The following is a 16,778-nucleotide window of genomic DNA, read 5'->3' on the forward strand; positions in this document are numbered from 1 at the left end:
ACGCAATCCTGGCCATTCAGGACCGAAATTGGGCCCAAAATGGCAAAAAGGGGCTGAAAATTGCTAAAAAGGGGCCCCAAATGGTTAGGATCGGGCCGCTGCTGAACAGGAAAGTGATCCACTACACATCAAAAGCCCGATCTGGGCCATTTCGAGACCAATCCTGGCTGTTTCGGCCCCCATCCTGGCCGTTTCGGCCCCAATCCAGGCCACAATGGGCCCAAAGTTGCCGAAAATCAGGTGGGCCAGGTGTGACCTCTTTGGAGAACTACCGGAACTGCATTCCTGTGTGTTCCCCCTCAAAATGAGCCCTGGGATTGCCAATTTCAAGTTGGGAAATTAGAGGAGATATGGAGATAGAACCTAAGGGGTTAGATGGGTAGCCATTTTAGTCTGTCTGTAGCAGTAGGAAAGAACAAGAGTCCAGTAGCACCTATAAGATTAACATAATTTGTGGTAGAATATGAGCTTTTGTGAGCCACAGCTCACTTCTTCAGATACTTCAGATAACCTGAGGGGGTGAGAGGTTTCAGGAGGGAAGAGACCTCAGTGGAGAATAAAGCCATAGAGTCCACCTTCCAAAGCAGCAATTTTCTCCAGGGGAACTGATCTCTATAGTCTGAAGATTAGTTGCAATTCCAAGAGATCTCCTGGCCCCACCAGGAAGTTGGCGAACTTATTAGGAAAATTAGGGTGAGGTCTGGCCTGAGTTACCGACCTAGTACCATAACATGGTCCATTTATGCTGTGCTGGAAATAGATTTTTCTTCCATAACTCATGACATTGTAAGTGTAGGATGGGATCATGGTGTGTGTGTGTGGGGGGGGGGCAATAAAAGTACAAGGAAGATCTTAAGAAATAAGGTTTAGGTTCTGCATCTTTTCTTGCCCTCTATAAAGCCCATGAATTGCTATATGCAGTCAGTAAATAATTATTGTCATGATCAGGGAAGGCAGGACAATATTAAATCACTGAAAATGTGTGGTTCTGCTTTAAATCAGCCTGTGCCACGAGGGAACAACTGCAGGCGCACAACTCCCACACACAGTTCAGACTCCACATCTCTGCAACAACCACAAATATATAACATGAGAACTGAGTCATAGTCTCAGCTAATTAAAACAAAACTCCATCGAATCAGATGTTTTGTGCTGTGCGGTTTTCCTTTTCTTCTGAAATGATCAGGATTCCACTGGAACAGCAGATTTTTTTAGGAAAGCTCTGTATTTTTTCTTTCTATGAGGTTACTTAACACTTGCTCCTATATAATCCATAGGCATTGATTTCTGCTACTTCAGCTCAGGTTTCCATCCAATACAATTAAGCACTTTGATCAACCTTTTTGCAGATCTTGAAAGATGCCGGAAAAATGTGAGACAACAAAAATCCGGATTTTCTCAAGATGGCTGTTTTAAAGGGCCGAAGTCCTGGCATTTCATTGATCCATCTGTGACTGTTTTAACCTTATTCTTCCTTACCTACAGGGTCAGACCAAGACCACATTTTACTGGCATCTCTTCCATGGAATATGTTCATCATTTATTGTTACTTCAATTTTATTCTATTTGTTTACTTAGAAAGTGCACATGCTGCCTTTTCAGAGACCCACTGACCGTGACACACAAAATAAAACAGTAAAGATAAAAACAAATTAAAATTGTGTTCCAGAAAATACTAGAATTGCTTAGAATTTTATCAGGCTTCGATCAATGTCACTAAGGGCAAGCAAGCAGCCCTGAAATCCAGCTCACCCCCTGCTGTGAACTTATGAAGTTGCCTTCTACTGAACCAGCCCATTCTTTCATCTTGCTACCCTGCCTAGCAGCAGCTCTCTAGAGCCTCAAGAAGGAAGAAAAGTCTCTCTCATTATCTGCCACTGTCTGGATTCAAGTCATGTACACTGCTACTGAGCTGTAGCTCCTCCCCAGTCTTCTAACACTCTGCATTCTTCTCCTGAAATAGGTAGCCATGGAAAATGTCAGAGTATTCTCTGGTGTGTTCTAAGTACAAGTGAAACTTGGGGAGGAACTGAGGGCCAAGCTACAAGTGACAAATGACACAGGTTGGACACTTGTCAGCTTCCCTCAAGTTTTGATGGGAAATGTAGGCAGCTTGGCGGAATGTTGGACAAGTGACAGTTGAAAAGTCCATTGGACAGCAGTCGGAGAGCCAAGCTGCAAGACCAGGACGCCTACATTTCCCATCAAAACTTGAGGGAAGCTGACAAGTGTCCAACCTGTGTCAGGCGTCACTTGTAGCTTGGCTCTGCGTGTCTGTGGAAGAGCCTGTTTTACATGCAGATGGTCCCAGCATCCACAGTTAAAAGGACCAGACAATAACTGATATGAAAGACCTCTGACTGAAACCCTGGAAGTGACTGCCAGTCTGAGTAGACACTGACCTTTGATGGATCAACCATCTGACTTGGCATAAGGCAGTTTCATGTGTTCAAACAGTGAAGTCCAATAGATCTGGCCTTTCCTCCCTCTCTCTCTGTCTCCAGTGTGTGCCCTAAAAATGTCCCAGGATCCTTTGTAACTGGGGTTGCCAGCCTCCAGGTAGTGGCTGGAGATCCCCTGGAATTGCAACTGGTCTCCAGGCCACAGAGATCAGTTCACCTGGAGAAAATGGCTACTTTTGGGGGTGGGCTCTATGGAATTATGCCATGCCAAGGTCCTTTCCCTCCCCAAACCCCACTTTCTCCAGGTTTCACCCCCCAGATCTCCAGGAATTTCCTAACTTGGAGCTGGCGACCCTATTTGCAACAAGTTCCCTGATAGAAGCACAGGGGTTCCTCAACACACCAGTTAATTTGGAAACCTTCCTACATTTTGGAGGATGCATAATATAGACCAATGAGTTATATCCCAAAATTCTCCAGGCAAATCCATGGAACCATGATCATCCCCCATTTCAGCATGAGGTACAACAAGAGGAATCGTTAAAATAACACCACAAGGGGAATATTTCTGTGGTCAAAACTACAACGCTCAGTTCAGAAGGCCAAAGCATGCCAAGAGTTTGACCCATCCTTACTTCTCAGAAGAAAGATTAAAAGTAACAGCACACTGGGTCGGAGACAACCAGTATTTTCTGCTGTTGTAAAAGGAAAGAGGTGCCCTCTTTGACAACCTCCAAAGGCTATGCTGGAGATCATGGGACTTGCAAGGGAAAAAGCCTTTATCTCAGTGGTAGACTGTTTTGCAACGCACAGGGTGTTCTGGGATCATTACCTTGTCTTTCTGGGTTAATCAGCCTGGCACATACAGTTAAAGGGCAGCAGGTGGTTGGAAACTCTTCCTGAGAAAGCTCCTGCCAGTTAGAACAGACAACACCGAGCATGAAAAAGACCAATGGCCTGATTTGGTATAGGGCAGCTTGGGTACACTCTAGCTTTAAATCTGGACGGCATGTATGTGGTCAAAAAGGTAGGACTTACCCTCCCTACCTCCCAACTGCAAATACACAAATTACATCTAAATTAGATTTGTATGTGAAGTCAAAGTATTCTCCCATGAAAGACACTGAAGAAATGCACATGCACAACTCTAAGAATCTGTACAGCTGCAATGTGTCGAGTCTGGCATGACAACACCATGAATTGTTTATTTCGCCCAAAGGGACTGTGGTTCAGTGGAAGGGCTGTTGCCGGTCGGAACAGACAATACTCACACGCATGAAGCTGGCTTCTACTGAGTCAAAGTACTGGACTATCAAGGTCAGTATTGTTTTACTCTGATCTGCAGTGGCTCTCGGGGATACTCTGCTAGAAATCTTCCGCATTACCTACTACCTGACCCTTTTTATTGGAGTTGCTAGGGATTGAACCTGGGACCTTCAGAACTCAAAGCAGAAGCTCTGCCACTGAGCCACAGTCTGAGGGTCTGATTCTGCAGAAAGCAGCTTCTTACCTTTGCTCAGTCCTCAGACAGCCTTCGTTTACAGAATCCCCAAAGTTCACAGAGAACTCCAAGGTGATAATGTGACGCTCAAGGTAATGCAAGAAAGACTGGCTTGAAAGATGTTAATCCTGACAAACTGCTTGAGCGTTAGCGCGAACCGTAGCAAGATTGAATTCCGTCTCCCCTGAGAGGGTCAGCAATGCCGGTGGTAACAAAACAGCTTTTCACAGTGGCCTACAAAGCAGCTGGGCCGCAAGCAGCAACTTTAAAAAGAGCTTTAGTGCCCTCTAGTGTCCACGAGTGTCAGCTCCTGGAGAAATAATAATTACTAAATTTAGACAGGGATAGAGATTTCTTGCTAATAGGGCCCAAGGCACCAAACATCTACAGCCAGTAAACACAAGGCCCTTTATTAATAACAACCTTATAAGAATTCATAAACATTGCAAGTGCAATAAAACTGGGCACTTTATAATGGCTAGATGCTTCTTTGCTACTAAAAACCATTCTTTCTGGAGGCTTTTAAGAGACTGCATTTTAACTGAGAGCCCCTTCTCACCCTAAAGCCTCTTTTTAAAGATTTCTACCTTTTCATTGCAGCCTGAGCCTAGGCATGTCTACTCAGATGTAAATCCCACAGAGCTCAAGGGAACTTACTCTCCAGCAAGTGCGTACCGGATTGCAATTTCAGCTAGATCTAAACGGACAATCCTTGCTTAAAGTTCCTATATTTGAATCCGTAGCATTTTCCCCATAGCGAAATTTAAGTTAGATGACACCCTATTCGTTAAGTCATCAGGAGTATTATTTCTACCTAACTTAACATCTGGATTGGCCCTACTGAAGAGCCAAAACTATCATCAAAAGTTATTCATTTGTGTTCAATTATAAACAAAGTGAAAAAAATGAAGGGGAGCCAGAAATGAGATGTGTTTAAAGTCTACCAGCCTGTGTGCTTTCTATTGTTATCAAACTACACACAGGCATATAATCTTCCACCAAGCAGTTTATTGCGTTTGGTTCCATGACCATTGAAGAAGACTTGTTTGAAGGAAATCACGGCTTCCTTTTCCACAAGCAGAATGTTTAATCAACTGCTCCATACCAAATTAATTTCACGGACTTTAACATGGGTAAAACGAGAGGGCTGGGTATTGTTTTCTCAACAAAAGTCTGAATAACTCTCTCTCTCTTTTTGCATTTCGACAAGATCTTCTTGCTGATCTTCTCTGACAGACCCTTGTTATACAAAGAGTAGATCTGTATTCTTAAGAGTTGCACATTTAAAAAAAAATCAGTTTAATTTCTTTGGTTAAGATGTTCTGAATCTATATATTCCAGGAATTGCAAATCGCAAAACATGTTCCTTAATCTCTACTAGTTTGTCTAAATGATGTGCTAATTGCACAATGCCAGGCACATGTACAAGGGCATGATTTATAGGGGGTGGGGGTGATAAAAATAATTCCAAAGATCAACAATCCTCAAGAATCACTTTGTAGCCGTCCCATCGTGCATATGTAATTATGCAACAGAAAATAATTTCATTTTGTCAGACCATCTCTGCGCTGGCCTCTTTTCCCAAGTGAGAAATTGCCGACCGTAATTGTAAAGGCAATTTCTTCTCCCTTCTCCCTTTTCGCTGATTGTAACAGCTCCTGGGCTAATGAACCCCCACACACACACACTCACCCCCCAAAATGTGCAAACTTTGTGCATTCCTGCAAAGATGAAAACTGATAAGAAACCTAAAAATAGCATATTCCCATCAACCTATTCCTCAGGTTGCATTATTGGGATGGGGGTGGGGGTGGGACGCATAAATAGAAATCCTATAAGGCAGAACTGCAACTGGGAAACATTAATCATACATCTAGAGTGAGGTTTTTTCCCTCAGGAAGGCTTGTTTTTGTTTGGAAGCTTGTGGACCAAAATGTTTTCTTTCCCAACTTTGCTTCTTTGTTCTCTGCCGAGGCTAAACTGCTCTCAAACTCAACTCAAACTTGTGGTTACTGGGGTGATGCGGTGCCCAGTTCTGAAATGTTGCCAAAGCAGCTTTCTTGGACTTTTTTTTTTTTTTGAAAAAAACCCCATAAATTCTACAACTCAGCTCCTCAGATCTGTCTGTATCATGGTCTCACACAGACTTCATTGCTCTTCTCAAGGCTAGGAACTGTGCTGATGCTGTGCTCTGGAGGCACGGCACATGAGAAAACATCATGCGCCTGTCCAACCTACACACACACCCCATTCCGGAGTGGGGGGGAAATGAATCAACACTTCGCAGCTGAAACCCCTACAAGATGGTTCGTCTGGGGAGTCAAGCCTTCAAATTCAGAACTTATTTAGTTGACAAATCTTAATTGATCGGGAGATTGTCTCCAAAGGCCTCAAATATACTCTTAACGTGTGCTACATGTCCGTCCGTCCCCCAACACCGAGGAAAGTGTTTCCAACCAAATAGAAACAAGGTGTGCGTGGGGAGGCGAGGGAGAGACCATCAAAAAGAGCAATAAAGAACCCTCCTGCTATCCCTGTCCGGTCTCCCTGAGCTGATGCGTTGTGGCCTTATTCCTTTACTGTTTCATTACTAAGCCATTAAAATCATTTGATTCCTTAACAGAGGATCAATGGCCCATGAAATTCATTATTGTGCTATCAAAATGAATCAACAGGAAGCGGGTCCTTTCCAGAGAGTTAGGAGCCATGGGAATGTGAGGGCAGAGAAAGGCTCTTGCCCCCCCCCCTACACACACACACACACCAATTATGGGAGGCTATTTTTTCCCCTGCATCTGTTTTTGCTAAAGGAATTCCTTTGTCCTTGCTGGGTAAATACTGTACCACACAACTGCACGGTGCCCTTTTTAGCAACAACACCAAAAAATAAAACCGAGGATTCCACCCCCCCCCTTCCTCGTCTATGCCAATTGGCTTCTCCGAGCTCTCTCCTGGCCAAATAAATATTTAAAGGCGCTGATGATAAACGGGCATCTGTCCAAAAGGTAAAGTTGTTTGCACGGTGATGTCAGATTGCAATATGGGCTCCTGGGAGGATTCTACAAGAAGCAGGGTTTTTTATTTCGAAAAGTGACCGTTCCGTAGATGGACCCGCAGCCTTAACGCGTGATTTATTTCCGCTTCCCTCAGGCAGAGATTACCTATAGATCAGCCCGGGCGCAGCATCATTTTCCAGCCGAGCTATAGCAGAGATACAAGGGTCTCCATGGGTGTATCTAGCGAATATTGCTGCCTGCAGCCAGTCGCCAAACAATAATAAAAGTGTCTCTCTTGCAACCAACACATCTCCCCCAAGGGAAACACCAAGCTCCTCTTAAGAGTCCCCCCCCCCTTTCTTTCTTCTTGCTCTTTGCTCACTCACTCCTATGCTTTTCCATCCCCCCCACCCCGGGAGGCAATCTAAAGCAGAGCGTTTGCTCCCGGTTGGATCGCCAAAAGAACATTCCCCAAATGCGCACAACGGAGAGACGCTTTGCCAAAAGATACAGGAAGAGAGACGCGCGCCCCAAAGCGCCCCAAATCCGCGCTTTCCAGGCGAGACTCCTAAACGCTTCTTGCGCAACGCGCGCCGAGGGCATCGCCAGGTCCAGCTCGGCTTGCGCGCCGCTTGACGCGCAGCCAGCCGGCCAGCCTTCCTCCGAAGCCCTGAAAAGCCCCGGCTCGCCTTTCCAGAGAAGAGGAGCCACAATCTCGGCGCCCCTGGGACCGGAGAGTCGTTCCTCTCTGCCCCTGCAGACCAGATTTCTCTCGCCTCTGCCTAGTGGAAACTCCGCATCTCTCCAAAACCAAACGCGGTCCCCCCTTCAAAGCTTTGGCTCCGAATGCAGGTCACTCTCCGGCGCCCAGACTTCCCCAAACCTCCTCTGCACCCCTCAAGCGGGCTGGAGAGAGCCCTGGCCACCTTTCCCGGCCAGATCGCCCCTCTGCACCAGCCTGACTTCTCAGCTCTCCCCCCTCCGTCCCCAGCCAATATCTCCCCCCCCCCCCGCGCCGCCCTTCCATCTCTATCAAAGCTGCGAAGAGCATCGCTCCCGAGAAACGCGCACAGCCCCAAATCGAGGGCAAGGGGAGACAGGCGGGCTGGCCAGTCCTTACCTGGGCGTCCGGCTGGGGCTTCTCCCTGGGTCACCTCTGGAGGAGAGCGAGCGGACAAGTCCCATTCACAACTAGAAGCGCAGTAGCGGCGGCGGCGGCGGCATCTCCTGCCTATTCCACTCCACTGGCAACGGCGGCTGAATGAGGCTTTGAGCTAGTGGAAGGAATTAGAAACAGGGAGGGAGGGGGCAAAGAGAGGAGGGGAGGGGAGGAGAAGGGAGGAGGGGAGCTGGAGGGGAAGGAGCAAATGCCGGAGCCTCCAGCTTGTCCTCTGCCGGATGGGGGAGGCCTCTGATTCCCCCCCCCCTTGAGCCAGAATGGTGGGGAGGCAACCAGCCACTAGAGCAACTGGGGGAGAAGCAACCACTGCTTGTGCAATTGGAGTGGAGCAAGTCATCTCAGGGGCCTGGGCATGTATACGAAGAAGGCTGTGGAAAAGCCGGCCTTCTTCCCTCCCTCCTCCTCTCCAAGGGATAGCTAGCTGCCTCCTCTCCCTGTGGCAAAGGATGGGCCATCTGCACATGCTCAGAGGCACTCTCCTCTCTAGGCAGCCTGCCCCTAGCCCTGAAGTCTGCAGGCCTCTCAGCCCAGTCGGCTGCCTGTTCAGTTCCGATTACAAACTTGGAAGTCTCAAGCCCCAAGGACGCCACCTCACCCAGAACAAAAATCCAGACCGTTGATTATTAGCATATGCCCCATTTTTAAAATGTGTGCAACTCTGTTTTCTCTCCCCCTCCCTGTGCTCTTTGCTGTGCGGAGGATTCCCTCCCCCCCTCCAAAATATCCCTTCTTTTATTCAGTGCAATGATATTTTAATACTGGAAGGGTGGCAATTCAGTAGGATGAAGACAGGGAAATCAACACCCCTAGATGTTTACAAGGGAAGAGAGGAAGGGATGCTGAGGCTTCTTTTTCTGAGCATGTCTTGCTCTTCTGGCACGGGTAAGCACCAAACCAAGAACACTTACCGTATATTGAGCCCTACAAAAACAAACACACCTTCTGTAGCTGCGTTTGCTATCTCCGTTCCTGGACTGATCCATGCCATGAGAACAGGCTTGGTGTAAAAATGAAATATGCAAAAAAAAACTTGCATATTTAACACTAGTCTATCAGGAAGACAGCTGGGCTGACACCTTCCCTGTGACCTGCTAATATATGTGCAGAGAGGTTTTTAATGAGGGAAACACTCCTGTTGTGATTTTCCCATCTGAAGTGGTAGAGTCCAGAAACAGATGTACCACTTTGGACCACTAACTGATTTCTCTGTGTTTGCACAGAGCAAGGGGCTAGACTACGGTGGACCCCATCTCAAATTTAACATGGTGTGGACTGCTGGAAAGGAATGTGTTTGATTCCTCACACCCACCCCTTATCTCAGATGCAGAAATATGATCGAATGGTCTCATCACAAAGGGTTCCTCGTCCTGTGGTGCCAAAGGAAATTCAGGTCTTTCCGATCTCAATGCAGACAAGGCAAGGATGGGACCTTGCAAGTAGGAATATTAACAAAGACAAGTGGAGACACCGGTAAAGATGTCTTTGTTTCAAACTAGAAGTTAGATGTCCTGATTAGAGACAGGCATGAACCGGGGGGGGGGGGGGGACACAAACTGTGTGGTTCGTGGTTCATCACATTTCATGAACCACAAACTTTCACGAACCTGCCTTGGTTCACGAATCGGATTGTTTTGGTTCGTGAAAATGTGACTTCCGGGCCAGCAGAAGGTCATTTCCAGGCCAGCAGAAGGCTACTTCTGGGTCAGCAGAAAGTCTGCAGGAAGTCCATCCCCTGTTGCACAGGAAACTGATTGATCGGTGCCAGGCTTTCTGCAGTGACGAACCAAAAAACGAACCAAACGAACCAGCCTAAAGTTCATGGTGGTTTGTCAGAAATGGGCTCTGACGAACCGCTGGTTTGCGAACCATGAACCGGCCTGGTTCGTGCTGAATATTGGTTCGTACTTTGGTTTGTGCCCATCTCTAGTCCTGATAAAAGCAGGACAGAGTTGAAGCAACAGGGTGGTAACTTTCATAAATGAGACAGCAATGTCCCCTTGCAAGATGCAATTGCCCCATCAGGCACTAATAACTTCAAGTGATGCATTCTAACATCTCAGAATTCAGCGCACAACTCCCACATCTTTTGGTTTCCTCCCATACCATAAAGACTAGAATCCACAGTCCCTTTCAAGGCCTCTGCTTTGCCAAGCAGGGTCATCTCCATCATATAATTTAGCTCACAGGCTATGCATGTGCAACCGCAGCTGCAACACAAATCTGTTACTTCATTACCAAGGCACAACTGGCCCCTGAAGCTGGAGGTCTACTACACAGGCATATGGCTGCTCATGGGGTCCCTGAAACAAATTTTGACATGAAACACTGTGGCAATCTGACGAGGAGCAATCCTTGCACGTTAGCGAGGAAGTTTGATCAAGGCTACCACATTTGTGCTGAAATATTTGGTGTCCTTCAAACTAATGAGAATGGATGGAAACAGTAATGATTGAATGAATACTAAAATTAAATGCACACAGAAATTTTCATTGTTTGGAGTGAGATTCTGGATTCTGTGCTGTGGTATGCAATGGGATTGTTACCCATTTTAATTTCAAGGTGCCGTGAAATTTCTAGATGCCATGTAATTTCTAGGCTCAATGGGACCATACAGAATTCAAGCTACCCGGGAGACACCTTCATTGTGTGGGAGGAAATGTTAGGATACAGATGGGGAGGGGAATATTCTGGAGTACCTACATGTAAACTGATATGGGAGGTCCAGATGATTCCTCTTAACATAAGGAATGTGTCTGATGAGAACTTTGTGGGTGTAATTTATCTTGAGGGAATGAGGGAAGAAATGGGATTCTGGGGGAGTTGGTCAGTTAGAACATAAGAACATTTGTGGGGACTACTTGATGGTTTCCTAAAAAGTTTTCACTTCTAAAGGCTACCTGAACATTTAGTGGCTGTGCAAGCACCTAATGAATGGGTAGTCTGTGCACAGGGCAAAGTGTCGTTCTGAATGTTGTTTAGGGTTGCCAGCCACCAGGTGGTAGCTGGAGATCTCCTGGAATTCCAACTGATCTCCAGGCAACAGAGACAAGTTCCCCTCAAGAAAATGGCTGCTCTGAAGGGTAAACTCTATGGAATTATACCCCACTGAGGCCCCTCCCCTCCCCAAGCCCTCCCCTCTCCAGGCTCCACCCCCCAAATCTCCATGAATTTCCCAACCTGGACCTGGCAACCCTAACTGCCCAAAATGCAGAAAGTGTCATGTGCTTGGCTCAATAATTTCTCTAGGCTCCATGCAAAATTGTAACATACATCGTACCACCCTCCTCCCATATAAGCAATCTCATGAGTCACAAAAGAAAGAAAAATCTATTTCTGAACTTATGTAAACAAACCATTATGTTTTAGGCCACACACATGCTCCAAGCCCATGTAAAGTGGTGAGTTGAGGCCCTGTCCAAGGCAGATGTTTTGCAAAAGGTCCAGTTTTGTGAAACACCCACATGCATAAAATAGTTACCTTGCAGAATTTATTCTTTTCCTGTAACACATGGTTTTCTCTGCACTTTGCAGAATTTGGCTTGCAGGAAACCAAGATTTAAGGGCTGCAAAGTCCATCGGATCTGATTAAATGGTGGCTTTGAGTTTGATCATGGTTTGGAGCTACATTCAAAGGATGTTACAATTTTCAAGCTGCCAGGATCTTAGGGTTTTTTTACACACAGGCAGTGTGGCGCAATTATTAGAGTGTCAGAGTGGGATCTGGGAGCTCTGGAATCTATTCCTCCCTTGGCCATGAAACTTGATGAAGGACTTTGGGAATTCATAGGACTTTCCAAGGCTAAGGATGATGCAGGAAACAGCACTGGTTTGGACGGGTGAAATTGCACAGATGAGTGTTATTTTCAACTGGCCAAACCAGGCAGTGGTGAATGGGTTAAATCCCCATCACCCATGTTGATTGAAATCTGTTGATCCAAGTGGCAGTCAGAGATCCATTCATGATCCCAGGATCATGTCTTCTTTGGTCTTCTGAAGATAAAGTGCATTACAGAAGTATGACTCTTGGGGTTGGATCAGATTAAACTGCAATCTCTACTCATCCCCCCTTCCTGTGCAGATTCTCCTTGTGCTGTCCCTCTGGATTTCCTGTCTCCCACAAACAGTGTTTCATAGAGATCAGTGGGCTACAGTGGGAGGGGGAGGTAGGAAAGTTCCATTTTAACCACTGGAAAATCTAGTCTGGATCCAGCCCGTTGGCTCCTATCACAAAACCTATATGGATTCCGCACACGTTGGATAATGCACTTCCAATCTTCTTTAGAGATAATTTGGAACTGAATTTTTCATGTGTGAAACAAAAAACCCACTTCCGAACAACTGCTAAAGTGCATTGGAAGTACATTATCCAACGTGCGCGGAATCAGCCTCAGACAGTACAATCATGCATATCAGGAGCCTATCAATTGTGCATAACAAGAGTGTGTGGTATCCACAATCCTGCCGATATATACATTTGTGATGTTGTATGAATTTCATGCATGAGGGATATGTTTGCATGTTGCATTGATGCTGGGACAGAATGAACATGGCCCCAGGTATCTTCGTTTTTTCAATGGGACCTTGAAGGTCCAAGAAGAAGCCCAACTCACACAACCTATTTCCCTGTTTCTATGGAACATACACAGCAAGCGTGAGTCCTATCCAATAACTAAGGCAAACTGCTACACATAAGCACAACCTATCTAACAACAACAACAACAACAACAACAACAACAACAACAACAACAACAACAACAACAACAACAACAACAACAACAACAACAACTGTGCTTATATACAGCTCTTCTAGCCAGATTAGTGCCTCACCCAGAGTGGTGAACAAGTTAGCGTTGTTATTATCCCCACAATACAGCTGGGGAGCTGGGGCTGAGAGGAGTGGCTTACACAAAGCCATATACAGAGCTCATGGCAGTAGTGGTATTCGAACCAGTAGTGTGCTAATTCGCAGCCGAACCACTTAACCACTGTGCTACAGCAGCTCCAACACATGCGTGAAACTGTCACATACATCATTTTTCTTTTTGTCTGTCATCCCCCAATAACTGTTATTGGCTCCCTGCTCCTTGTGTGGTGTGTTGGTGTGTGTATTTATTGAATTGTTTTTGTACTATTTTACATGCTGCTTTAAATTTAAATTGTTTTAAAATGTTGTTTGAAATTGTTATCCTTTTAATGTTCACCACCTTAGGGGCCTTATTTGGAGTAGAAAGGCAGCATACAAGTGTTTTAAATAAATAAATACAGCTTTGGTACATGCAAACTGATCACTGGATTTTTCAAGTTTCACCTTTACAAGTGCCAAGGCTTTACTGAGGGCCAAGCTACACATGACGAATGACACTTGAATGGCAAGTGTATTTCTCCCTGTTCACTTGCCCTCCACTCAATCCACTTGCCGTTCAAATGTCATTCGTCATGTGTAGCTTGGCCCTGAGAGAGCCAGTTTGGTGCAGTGGTTAAGAGTGGCAGAATTCTAATCTGGAGAACCGAGTTTGATTCCCCACTCCTCCACTTGAAGCCCGCTGGGTGACCTTGGGTTAGTCACAGCTTCTCAGGGCCAAGCTACACATGACGAATGACACTTGAACGGCAAGTGGATTGAGTGGAGGGCAAGTGAACAGGGAGAAATACACTTGCCGTTCAAGTGTCATTCGTCATGTGTAGCTTGGCCCACAGTGCTCTCTCAGGGCCAAACTACAAGTGACGAATGACACTTGAACGGCAAGTGTATTCCTCCCTGTTCACTTGCCCTCCACTTGCACTCCACTGGATCCACTTGCCCTTCAAGTGTCATTTGTCACTTGTAGCTTGACCCTCAGCCCCACCCATCTCACAGGGTGATTGTCATGAGGATAATAATAACACACTTTGTAAACTGCTCCGAGTGTGACATTAAGTTGTCTTGAAGAGTGGCATATAAATCAAATGTTGTTGTTGTTGTTGTTACATGTATGGTAAATAGGTGTACGGCCCTGTTCACACAACAAGGTATTAGAAGAACAGCACACACTCTTGGTATGTATCTGTAATGTCTATAAAGGTCTACACTGCCAAGATGTTGAGTCTTAGCCTTGCTCACTGACTTGACGAGTCAATTTCCACGCTTTAACCCAGGTGTAGTTCTTGATGTAACACCATTCACAGTTTGGCAGCTCAGAATAAATTCTTCTGTCTTGTCTGGGCTTCCGCAGCTCCTGTGGAAATGTCAGATTTGGCCTCCTGCTTCCTGTCTATTTTGCCAACGTTTGACACTTTTCAGGTGCCAAGACCTGGGCCAATTTGTGTTTTAGGTTTGTGACTATTGTTGATCTAGCTGGACATAGACCAAGTGCGCCTTCGAGCGGAGTCTATTGATTTTAAAATGAAATTTTGCTTGAGTATCGTCTCCTGGGTTGTATCCTCAAACTTATAACTTCTTTAGGAAGAGGAGCTGACAAGACAAATGCGGTCCTGATGACACCTGATTAGTTTCTAGCTTTGAGATTTTCAGCTGGGAGAGCAGAAGCCAACTCCAGTCGCTTGCTAGCAACGGATCAGATCTTACTGGGCCCGTTTGTTAGCCTTACTCTCGAGCAGAATTAATGAAACCATTCATTATAGACCAGTAATTGCTTCTTTGATGCCGGAGTACTATACGTGTTTTTAATGGAAATAACGGTCTCAGTGGCAAAATTTCTGGCAATAACAATTTCACTGAAACACAAAATCAGTTTCAAATAAGATTTAGTTGAGACTCAGCACAGAGCACTATATATTCTTATATTCTTATATTTAAATGCTGAATTTTAATTATATGGCCCATTTTTATCTATTTTATAAAATATCCTATTTATCATATATTTTTTAACTTATAGAGCCTGTACTTTTAAGCTATTGTTATTTAGTAATTGCATTTGTCCTTAATTTTAACTGTATTAAATTATGTTTAAGGCCTATGGCCATATAAACAGAATAAATGATGATAGATGTTATGGTGGTCACAATGTTAGGCTAGAGTTGGGGTTCAGTGCATAACCAGAAGTTATATCTTTCCTGCGTTTTCTAAAGACCTTTTCAGACACAGCATCCACACATACTTGGGAGCCTCCCAGACGCGTGCAACTCCTCCTGATACACACAGTCAATATATTGTCTACACAGCATATGTATTTTGCATGAGAACCGATCGCCGGATTTTTCAGGGTTCTGGCTTGTGCATACCAAAGCTGTATGTGCATACCAAACACATGCATTGTCCCTGTTCAGACAACAGGGTGACCACATGTATCAAGAGCATTTTGGATAGTGTCCACTCCCAGTATGCGCATCTGGTACATGTAGATGTGACATCTGAAAGAACATTAGGGGTTCTTGTAAGTATTAGGAGCTGAGAGAATGAGGCTGCCATCTTTGCCAAGTATGTTATCCTCTTCCACCGTCCTCTCTTCATTCTCTTTCTTGTGCTATGAGGTAGCCTTAGGGAGGAAGCAGCCCATGCATGGCCCATGCCAGCTTCCCTGCTCCTTCTTCCCTCTGCCCAGCCCCTTCACTCCTTGCCTCAGCAGAGCCCAACAAAGTTTGTCACAGCACTAGGGTCTGAGGTGCTCAAGGAATGAGGGGAGGGTGGTGAGGTGACAACAGAGGAGAGTGAATGTCACAAAGGGGATAATATTGGTGGCACTTCCCCTCCTGGCTCCTAACCAGACAGAGAGGAGTACCTGTCAATGTACACATGGAGCCAGTTTGGTGTAGTGGTTAAGAGCAGCAGGACTCTAATCCAGAGACCCAGGTTTGATTCCTCACTCCTCCACTTGAAGCCAGCTGGTTGACTTGGGTCAGTCACAGCTCTCTCAGCCCCACCCACCTCACAGGGTGATTGTCATGAGGATAATAATAACACAATTTGCAAATTGCTCTGAGTGGGTATTAAGTTGTCCTGTAGGGCAGTATATAAATCGAATGTTATTATAAAATGCCAGTAGGTCCTCAACAAGAATGGCCACTTGAGCTCATCACTCACTTGGAGGCTGGCAGTCCTATCTTCACGGGCCATCAGGGCTAGATACTAGGAGATGGAAGGCTTAGGAACAACATGATCTGCCAGAGTTTCATGTTCTGAGGGGTTAGGCAGGCACCACAGGATCCTCATCTTCTGAGCAGGACACAACAGACCTAACTCTTCCCTCAAGATCTGGAAATGAGGCTTCATGTCAGGATAAGGGCTACCAGGACTAAGGGCCAAGCTACAAGTGACGAATGACATTTGAACAGCGAGTGGAGTGCAAGTGGAGGGCAAGTGAACATTTGTCAGTTGTAGCTTGGCCCTAAGGGCCAAGCTACACATGATGAATGACACTTGAACGGCAAGTGGATTGAGTGGAGGGCAAGTGAACAGGGAGAAATACACTTACCCTTCAAGTGTCATTCGTCAGTTGTAGCTTGGCCCTAAGTCTACCTGTTCTCATTTGTGAGGTGTTCTTGCCTCTCTAGAGCGAAACCCTCCTGTTTGGCCAGCTCCCCTCTGCCATCATTTCACACACTGTCAGAACGACGTACATTTCAGACATAAACAAAGGAAGTTTATACATAGTTTCAACATTATATATTTATGTGTGTCTATATGTTTAAGTGAGGTACATCTGTGATAACAGAGTTGGAAACTTTTGAGAGAAGGTGCTTGTCTGTTCTAAGCTCCTAAC

The 16,778-nt window shown here is 45.6% G+C and overlaps 1 protein-coding gene across 1 annotated transcript in view; it reads right to left on the reverse strand.

Annotated features, from left to right (window-relative positions):
- CDH11 (cadherin 11) overlaps positions 1–8,142 on the reverse strand; it is a 142,650-nt gene extending 134,508 nt beyond the window's left edge. The window contains exon 1 of the mRNA XM_055000354.1: positions 8,020–8,142. The gene's annotated coding sequence lies outside the window, so the exon portion shown is untranslated. The remainder of the gene's footprint in view (positions 1–8,019) is intronic.
- Positions 8,143–16,778: the final 8,636 nt, after the last annotated feature.

Source organism: Eublepharis macularius, chromosome 16 (assembly GCF_028583425.1).
Source record: "Eublepharis macularius isolate TG4126 chromosome 16, MPM_Emac_v1.0, whole genome shotgun sequence".
NCBI classification, from domain to species: domain Eukaryota; kingdom Metazoa; phylum Chordata; class Lepidosauria; order Squamata; family Eublepharidae; genus Eublepharis; species Eublepharis macularius.